At 40.0% G+C, this 10,298-nt stretch overlaps 1 pseudogene; it reads left to right on the top strand.

Annotated features, from left to right (window-relative positions):
• The first annotated feature begins 1,857 nt into the window (after positions 1-1,857).
• On the top strand, positions 1,858-2,370 carry LOC100415701 (S-phase kinase-associated protein 1 pseudogene; annotated as a pseudogene).
• The last annotated feature ends 7,928 nt before the right edge of the window (positions 2,371-10,298 follow it).

The raw sequence follows: 10,298 nt of genomic DNA, 5'->3' as shown, positions 1-10,298 counted from the left end.
GCAAGGGTGTCTCTCTGTGTAAATATACATATTTTGCTAAACATAGACATTCTCCAAGATTTGTCCAAGTTACTATTCTAGTGCATGATTAAAATGACAATGAAAATCTGACAAATCCCACTGAGGGGTATCCCCACTGAGCAATATAAACAGAAGACATCCCCAAACTAGTTTGAACACTTTCCAGTTATCTGCTGAGACTACAGAGGAGAGGACTGGCTGTATGCCCACCATTCCCCATTCCACACTCCCCCTTCACAGATGCCCTACAGGTTCCTGTACTCTTCAAGACTGCTCTTGCTAGTAATACCTGGAGCAGGAAGCAAAGATCAATGTTATTCATCATCTGCCTTAATCCATTTCCAAGAAAGTCCTAAGAAAAAGAATTTGGCCAGGATTCCTATTGGGTTGAACAGCATACAGAATTTTTTAAAGTAATTATTTCACATTGAGTTTTAAAATCATTAAAGGCAGCCGCCCCAGGACCTCTAGCAATGTGACTGTGGCTTCTAAGATATATCTACTCCCAAAAGCTCAAGGGACTAGCCTTATAATGCAAACATAAGAAATGCTTTTTTCAGCAACTCAGTATTTCCATCATTTTTTGCAAATGCCTTTTATAATCCCTACGTTAGCATTTCTCTGTGCACATGCTTTTTTTATAATTATTATGAGATAAATAGTGTGATCCCTTCTGTTTTACTTGGTGGTTGATAGAGCACCAGACGAATTTTATTTGGGCAAAACACAGCCAGTCAAATAAAATTACAATGAGCTTATATTGCGTTGTTATAAAAATGTTTTTTTCCTAAGGGCTTAAGTTGAAAATGTTCAGTGGAAACAAACATTCTAGCAATCCCATCAAATGATCTGTTTCAGAACTCCAGGATGCATCCCATTAAATGATTTACACAGATGTAGTAGCTGTGTAAACATTGCATAGGAAATGTATCAGTAAGCCACATTACCCTACAGCAAGAATTTATTTTTTAAAAAAACAAGAACAAAGTAGATCAAAGTAAAGTCAATAAATATCATATGCCATGTGCATAGTACAAAGGTAAAAACAAAATCTTTGGGATAATTTGAGTTACCTCTATTTGGGGATGTTCTTTTGGTCTCTGAGAGGTTCACCTGTGGATTATGCTGACTTGAGAAATTTTCCAATTTCATTCAACCTACAGGTTTCTTTGCCTTTCAAAATATGGGTCCCATAAGAAGATGGAAACCCAAAGAGAAACTATTAACAAACCGTTTATCTTAGAGCTAAGTAATTTTAAGCATTTTTAATGAGCTTAATGTATAAAACATATTTTAGAATCATTTTAGGGTTTTTTTTGCTTAATATACAAAATACATTTTAGAAGCATATTTTCTTATATGCTTAATATATAAAATATATTTTAGAATTATTTTAATTACATATCTCTGTCTGCGTTCAATAGCAGACTTGGGCCCAAGCCTCCATGCCTCTCTCCCATTTCTCACTATAGAAAGTTTATCACTGTGTAGTATAACTAGTTGTTTAAATTTGTCACTGTAATAGGCAGCATGCTTTTTGAAAGCAAGAATCTCAATCTTATTTAGTGTAATTAAAGTATTAAATTAATATGCTTGAACAAATGGAAGAAATGGAGGAATGCATTAAAGCAAGAGTTATATACTGTTTTAAAATTTGCAAAACATTTTCCAATACATTTCTTCATTTAAAACTCAAAGTAACACTAGGAAGAAGATTATCCTCATTTTGCTGATAAAGAAACTAGGGCTTGAGTGGCTTCATCCTCTGCCTTTCTCTTCTTTCACTGATGCCTCCCAGCTCTTGTTGGCCTCTGGCCAGCTGTCTCCTTAACACCAAACAACATGCCTTCAATTAAATTGCAGAGTTCTGATGGAGAGATATTTGAAGTTGATGTGGAAATTGCCAAACAATCTGTGACTATCAAGACCATGTTGGAAGATTTGGGAATGGATGATGAAGGAGATGATGACCCAGTTCCTCTACCAAATGTTAATGCAGCAATATTTAAAAAGGTCATTCAGTGGTGCACCCACCCCAAGGATGACCCTCCTCCTCCTGAGGATGATGAAAACAAAGAAAAGTGAACAGATGATATTCCTGTTTGGGACCAAGAATTCCTGAAAGTTGACCAAGGAACTCTTTTTGAACTCATTCTGGCTGCAAACTACTTAGACATCAAAGGTTTGCTTGATGTTACATGCAAGACTGTTGCCAATATGATCAAGGGGAAAACTCCTGAGGAGATTCGCAAGACCTTCAACATCAAAAATGACTTCACTGAAGAGGAGGAAGCTCAGGTACGCAAAGAGAACCAGTGGTGCGAAAAGAAGTGAAATGTTGTGCCTGACACTGATTGTTCCAAATACTAGTTGCACTGCTCTGTTTATAATTGTTCATATTAGACAAACAGTAGACAAATGCAGCAGCAAGTCCATTGTATTAGCAGAATATTGTCCTCATTGCATGTGGAGTTTGAGTACAGATTCCAAACCTATGACTGAGTTTCTTCTAGTATGATTGAAAGTTTCTTTTTTCTTTGCTCTGAATAACCGGTGGGGGGACGGGTGCAGGGAGGAGACTAGGGCTTATGAGTTTAAGTTACACATAAAAGATAAGAGGCCTGGCCGGGTGCGGTGCCTCACACCTGTAATCCCAGCACTTTGGGAGGCCGAGGCAGGTGGATCGTGAGGTCAAGAGATCAAGACCATCCTGCTCAACATGGTGAAACCCTGTCTCTACTAAAAATACAAAAGATTAGCTGGGCATGGTGGCGTGTGCCTGTAATCCCAGCTACTCAGGAGGCTGAGGCAGGAGAATTGCCTGAACCCAGGTGGTGGAGGTTGTGGTGAGCCAAGATCGCGCCATTGCACTCCAGCCTGGGTAACAAGAGCGAAACTCTGTCTCAAAAAAAAAAAAAAAAAAAGATAAGAGGCCTGTGGTAGAGAAGACAAGAGCATGACTATGAAACTATCCTGTCTGAGTCTGAATCCTAACACCTTTCCTACACATCATGGAACTTGGGTAAGTTACCTAACTTTTCTATGCTTTAGTTTCCTCATCTCTAAAATGGATACAGAACAGTAACTTCCTCACAGTATTGCTCTGATGATTAAACAATATATGAAAAACTTAAAACAGTATAGTTTAAGACACAGTTTTCTGAGAGGGGGATTCCTGACTACAAGGCTAGTACTCTCGTGACTAAACTACAATAGAACCTTAACTACTGCCTCCAGCGCTCTTAAACAAAAAGAGACTGAGTATCAACCAACCAACTCACAAAGACTTTTTGCAACAGAACCATAGGCATTGAATAAAAATGATAACTGAGTCCATAATGCCTACCAAGTACTATAGTAATTTTATGAGGAAATGCCATATCTTGTGTTCTTATTTTTTTTTTTTTTAATGTTGTGAGAGAGGTTAGTGAGGAAAATCACCTTCACACGAGGAACTAAGACAGGAACATAGAATGCAACCATTCCACAAATGGGCAGAGCTCCTGCCCCCATGCTTGTGTATACAAGAGTGGATATGGTAGCTGGTATCCAAAGATGACCTTCAAATGAACTCACCTGAGTAGTCCTCCTTTCTTCAGCCTGGGCTGAATTGTGACTGACTTCTTTTTCTTTTTTTATTGTGGTGAAATTCACAGGAATTAAAATTGACCATTTAAAAGTGAGTAATTTAGTACATTCACAATGTTGTGCAATCATTGCCCCATCTAGTTCCATTTCTTCACCTCCAAAAGGAAAGCCCCTACCCATTAAGCAGTTATTCCCATTCCCTCCTGCCCCATCCCCAACCCCTGTCAACCACCAATCTGCTCATAACCAAAAGCTAGAAACAATGCAAGTGAGCATCAACAGACAAATGGAATAGCAAATCACGGTGTATCCATACAATGGAATATAATTCACCCATAAAAATAAATGAAATACCGAGACATACTACAATATGAATGAAACTTAAAAACTTTACATTACGTGATTGATTTGGGACCGATTCAGTGTGGTGCAGCTATTGCTGTGGACTGTTAGAGGCAGGTCAGGGGGAGCCTGAAAGCATCTGCAGGGGGCACCTAAAGCTTTCACTGGTGGGGATCCTGAGCTTCCAGGTAATGAGGAAAACTACCGTGAGACTGCCATGCTGTGAAGAAACCCAAACTAGCCACATAGAGAAGGGGCTGGAAAAGAGGGATTCCTAGCAAGCTCCCAACAGTTCAGCCATCCCAGTTTAGGTGTCAGAAATGTGAGCAGGGCAGCTGTCTTGAATATTCTACCTCTAGAAGATACTTTGTGGAGACAAAAGGAGGAACCCCAGTGACAGCCAGAACTGAGGCTCAAGGCATGGCCCCAGGGTAGACATTCCAGGCACCTGTAGTTATGTAAGCCACCCTAACTCAGGCTCCAGCAACAATATATAAGTAGTTGGATAGCTAGACAGATGGATAGATGATTAATGATAGTACATTAGAGAGTGACAACTCGGCCTGAAAATAAGCAAACAAGACCAGGGTAAGGAGGATCAGGTTGACTGTGTTGTAAATGGTGGCAACTTGTAGTACTGCATGGGATGGTCTGAGCAAGCCTCACAGAGAAGGTGACATCTGAATGAAGCCATGGAGGTGAGGGAGTTATCCAAGTGGCTGTTTGTGAGAAAATATATTCCAGGCAAACAGAACTATAAAAGTTCTTAGTGGGAGAATGCCTGGCACATTTGCAAAAGAGCAAGGGAGCCAGGTTGGCTAGAGCAGAGAGTAGGGGATAGAGGATGTCATAGAAGTGACCGTGCACCAGGCTACATGGGGCAGTGAGGCTCAAGGATTTTGACCTTTATTCTGAGTGAAATGAAGAATTACTGTGGACTTTTAAGTAGAAGACCTATATGACTGAACTCATATGTTAAATGGATCTCTGTCTGCTTGGCTGAGGGTGCACTTTAGGGGAATAAGGGAAGAAGTGAAGATCACTTAGAAGCCTATTACAATGATCCAGGTGAGAAAGATGGGGGCTGGACAAGGGAGGTGACAGTAGAGGTCATGAAAAATAATGGATACTGGATATTTTGGAATGGAAAGAACCATGGTTTTCTTATAAACTGGATGTGGTGAGGTATAAGAGAAGGAAGGGGTTCGAGGTATTTATTCTTCAAAGGCTTTAGCCAGAATAATTGGAAAGATGAAGTCATCAATGAGATGGGAAAATTAGGAGGAAGCAAGTGGGATGATCAGAAGGTAGGGATGATCAGAAGTCTATTTTTAGAAATGCGAAGTGTAAAATGTCTGTTAAACCTCTGAGTGAAGGTGTCCAGGAGAGAGAGGTTTCAGCTGGAAATGAAAATGGAGGCATTTAAATATATGCGCCTGGGTGAGATGAGCAAGGGAGAAAAAGATGCCAAGGACAGAGCCCTGGGGGACTCTGGGAGAAACAGAGACAGAGGAATAACCAGGGAGGTGGGGAGAGCTGAACATTGGGGCAAAAGGAGATTAAACTTGGGAAGTAAATGAGATGCTGGAGGAGATGCTGCACGGAGCAGGTGCCACTTGAGTGGGTTTTGGTGCAAAAGTAAGTTTTTACAAAGGTATTTGCATAGTGGGAGGGAAGCCCAGTTAAAAGACAAGGCAAAGCCAAGTGCAGAGATGTAAAAATAGATGCTTGGATCGCAAATAGCCTGATGTAAATTAAGGGCTAGGTGGCTGTCAGGATAGAGTAAAAAATGCTAATGCTGTAATCCCAGCACTTTGGGAGGCCGAGGTGGGCGGATCACCAGGTCAACAGATGGAGACCACGTTGAAACCCCGTCTCTACTAAAAAATACAAAAATTAGCCGGGTGTAGTGGCACATGCCTGTAATCCCAGCTACTCGGGAGGCTGAGGCAGGAGAATTGCTTGAACCCAGGAGGCAGATATTGCAGTGAGCCAAGATCGTGCCACTGCACTCCAGCCTGGCGACACAGCGAGACTCTGTCGGGGAAAAAAAAAAAAATGCTAATGGAGACCTAAATAATTGTCAAATAGGAAGGAGTTTGAATTTCTAACAGAGGAGCCAAGAAGAATTTTTGAGGCGGGAAAGAGTATGATTTACACAAGGTTTTAACAGCACGTCCTTGCTGCAGGGTTACACTTAAGGAGTGAAGTGAATGACCTGCTATTATTTAAGCAACGTTCCTTTAAAATAAAATAAAATAAGAGGTCCGAGTAACCCACATGGAGGGACAGAGTGGGGACAAGCTGGCCTCTCAGCTGAGTCCAGGGCATTACTGGGTTAAGTCGTTACAGTCTCTACACAGTGTCTGGAACTGTGGATCTGGGAAAGCTTTGAACAACTGGTCCCGGGACAAAACTAAACCAATGAGTTAATAAAAGGGAAGCAAAGTAGTGGAGGGTACTGGGTGGGGTGATAATTTTTCAAGGAAATCTTCAAATTAGTATTTTGCAAATGTAGTTAAAAGTGGAAGAAACTTTTTTTGAGTCTCATAAATTAAATTCCAAGACTGTGCTTGAGGGGACTCTGAGGGAACCCCAAACTTCTCCCACCCACCCCCTACTCCTTGCAACACCTGAAGCATGCCCCAGATCCCTAAGGCTCTGCAGACCCCAGCTCCAATCTCCATTCGGTGGAAAATCCATTTCAAAGAGCTTTTCCCGGGTCTTTCAGAGAGTAGAATTATATGTGAAAATGTCACCTGGAAAAGTTAGTGCACTTTCAAACCCTCAAAGAAAAGACAATTGGAAACCAATACAAATAAGAAAAAAGAAGAAAAATTAAATCCAAACAAAAAAAGCAAGCCGTGAAATTAAATTCTAAGGCAGAGTGTAAATTAATGTCTACATGCAACAGAAACATGGTTTTTGTCATAAATGTCCACATGATATGCCAGCTTTAAATAAACCTTATATATACAGTATATACATATATGTGTGTGTGTTATATATTTGTATAAAAATGTCTATAAGGAGAACAATCAACTAATAATTTACTTTGTGATAATGTGGGATTTTAATAAATGTGTTGCTTATTTTGTTGTACAAATTGACTACAGGATTTACTCTGAGAAATCTTTACATACAAGCTCCCTTGCCATATCAGCAATTACTAAATTTCCAAGCATTAAATTCATAATCTAATTTAGAAAAACTCAGAATGCCTTTTTCAGGGCTAAGCCATGCTGTATAGCTAGTATTTTAAAGATATAACATTAAGCCTAATTTGCTTAAAAGAGTTTTGTTGCTTATAGACTTAATTTTTCCATGGGGTGGGGGAGGAAAGGAGACACAAATATAGAAATGACAATTATTAAAAAAAAAAAAAAAGACGGAAAGAGAGATGACAGAGAAAGAAAGAAAGACAAAGGATGGAGGGAGGAAGGGAGGGATAAAGAGAGGGAAGAAAGAAGGAAGGAAGAGAGAGAGAGAAGAAGAGAGCAAGAGAAAGAACAAAGGAGGGAGGGAAGGAAGGAAAGAAGGAAGAAAGAAAGGAATAAAGGAGAAGGAAGAAAGAAAGGAGGGAGGGAGGGAAGGAAAAGGAATAAAGAAAGAAGAGAGAAGGAAAAAAAAGAAAGAAAGGAAAGAAGGAAGAAAGAAGAAGGAAAGAGGGAAAGAAGGAAGATGAAGGAAAGAAAAGGAGGGAGGGAGGGAAGAAGGAAGGAAGGAAAAGAAAGAAAGTAAAAGGAGAGAGGGAGGGTGGAAGGAAGGAAGCAAGGAAGGAAAAGAAAAAGGAAGGAAGAAAGGAAAGGAGGGAGGGAGGGAATGAGGGAAGGAAGGAGGGAGAAAAGAATGGAGAGAGGAAGGAAAAAAGTAAACCAGTTATTTTTCTCAGCCACTTTGCAACTCACTTTGAGATTACATTGGCAATCATGCTGTTTTTTAAATCATGTTGTAGCCACATATAGATAAAGTAGTTCATGGTTTTATTACAGAGTCAGTCCCAGGCAACTGTAGATACCTTTACAAAGCTTGAATTCTCTCCATGTCCCAAGTAGTATTTCTCTTTTTGCACTGGAGCATATAAAAAAGGTAGGATATGATAGAATTACATAAAAATCACCTGGGTGTTTGCTCAAAATTCAGACTCAAGGGCTTCACTGCCGATCACCAGAATCTGTGAGACCTCCAGGTGTGGGCTGCACCATCACTGCCTCCTGAAGGGTCCTGTGCGGTGAGGATGGTGATTAAAGACTGGAGTCCTAGGCAGGACAGCACTCACCTGCCTCCAGTGCAGCTAGTTAGCATCTGTAGATTTCACTTTCTTTTAACTCTATGAAGAGAAGACCCCAAGTTCCTGTTATACAGAGAAAGTTGTGATTTTTTATATATTTTATTCATTTTGCTTAAAATCCTAAAATCTGACAAAAGGGGAGATATTTTATTATGACCTACTCCAATTAATCTAAAGTGGGTTTCAGCTAGATGAAAATTTTCAATCCAACTTTTAAATTCGCTCGTTACCCAGGCTGGAGTGCAATGGCACAATCTCAGCTCACTGCAACCTCCACCTCTTGGGTTCAGGCAATTCTCCTGCCTCAGCCTCCTGAGTAGCTGGGATTACAGGCACATGCCACCAGCCCAGCTAATCGTATTTTTAGTAGAGAGAGGGTTTCACCATGTTGACCAGGATGGTCTCGATCTCTTGACCTCGTTCACGCCTGTAATCCCAGCACTTTGGGAGGCCGAGGTGGGTGGATCACATATGTATATTTTCAATCCCTTTGGACATAAATTTCAAGCAGTACATTCCATTCATCTTAATGCATTCTTTTCTTGGAAAATGTCAGTGGTTCTTCAGAATATTTCACATGAATTCTGTGTCCAAAGTTTTAACAGTTTTTACTATGGGCACATAAGACAGAAAGAAATCTGCTTAATTACCTGTTTGGATTCTGATATCAGGGCAGTTTGCCAAATCTTGTTGATACTTCTTGTATTACCTCTTTGAACATATTTGGTGTAGAAACTGGTGTATCTGTTTTTGCAATCTCAATAAAGTACTATGTACGAATCTACAATAATGAGAGCTACTGGGTCATTTTTGTGGTGAACAGTGTCCTTGGAGCCGGTTTTATTTTCTTTGTCACTAGATGTCACTGCATACACAAGTGTGCTACTGTCACCCGCGGTAATCTGAGCCCTGAGAGCTGGGAAAGAGAAAATATATATTCTGGAAGCCTTCGCTGTGATCCTACTTGGAAGGATCTCTTTGAGGCTTTCTCACAGTCTCATTTAATTAGGCTAATCCTCCCTAATACTTTGTCATTTTACAAATTGTGTGAAATCTAATTTAAATAAGTGCAAATCTTTTGCTATTCAATGGGACCTTTGCGGGGTGCAGTTTCTTCCTGGCATGGAATTTAAACAGAATGTAAATTGACTACTTATATGCTAGTTCTAATTCAAGGTTATATCTTGTTAAAACACCAGTTTGTTCTCAGTCAGAATGAAATATTCAATAAATACTCAAAACTGCCTCCTTGATGGCTAATCGCATTACATATCTGCTTCGAGCTATTTAGTAAAAAAAAAAAACTTTAAGTAAAACTTGCAGTCCTTCTATCGCCAATGTTCTTGCAAATTCCATGCTTATCCTTGCATCGACTGGGGCCCGAGGTATGCTGGTTAGAAAGAGGACCCTTACCCCCGATTTTTCCAGGTTTGCTGTATTTGCAATATGTGCTTGAGAGATTAATTCAAGATGATACTAGAGTCTTCTAGGGAGACAAATTTACATCTTCACTTCTTATTCTTAGCCTTCCTGTGACAATCTCATCCTCAGGAAAATCCTTCTGGGTCAGTAGTGGAATTTCACCTTTATGTTTTATTCACCCAGATACCACGGAAACAGCAGTTTTACCTAAGACAATTAGCATTTAGAATTCTCCAACTCCAATTCTTATCTGCAGGACAAGACATGAGCAGATCTTACGAATCTTGGACAGTGGGTCTCTAAGTTAAGGTCTTGAACCCTTGCTTGGGATTTCATCTCAGAAATAAGCACAAATAAGTCATTAAAACCCAGGTTATGATCTCAAGTGTTTGGTGTGGCTTGTGGAAAATGTGCACCTCGGTTTCCTCATCTAGGAAAGGGACCTAAGAAAATCTGCCTTATCTACCTTACTATGTCGTTCGGGAAATCAAACAAGATAACAGGTTTGAGAAAAAGGAAGACCGTTCCATAGATTCACACATTATCTTCCTCTCCCTTATCATTTATTTGTAACACGTAAATGTAAATAGATGAGAACAGTGGTGAATTCGTATCACTTTCAAATGTTACCTAT

The sequence above is a fragment of the Callithrix jacchus genome, chromosome 5, assembly GCF_049354715.1.
Source record: "Callithrix jacchus isolate 240 chromosome 5, calJac240_pri, whole genome shotgun sequence".
Classification (NCBI taxonomy): Eukaryota; Metazoa; Chordata; class Mammalia; order Primates; family Cebidae; genus Callithrix; species Callithrix jacchus.
The sequence above is the reverse complement of the archived record's forward strand: the minus strand, read 5'-3'. Positions and strand labels throughout refer to the sequence as shown.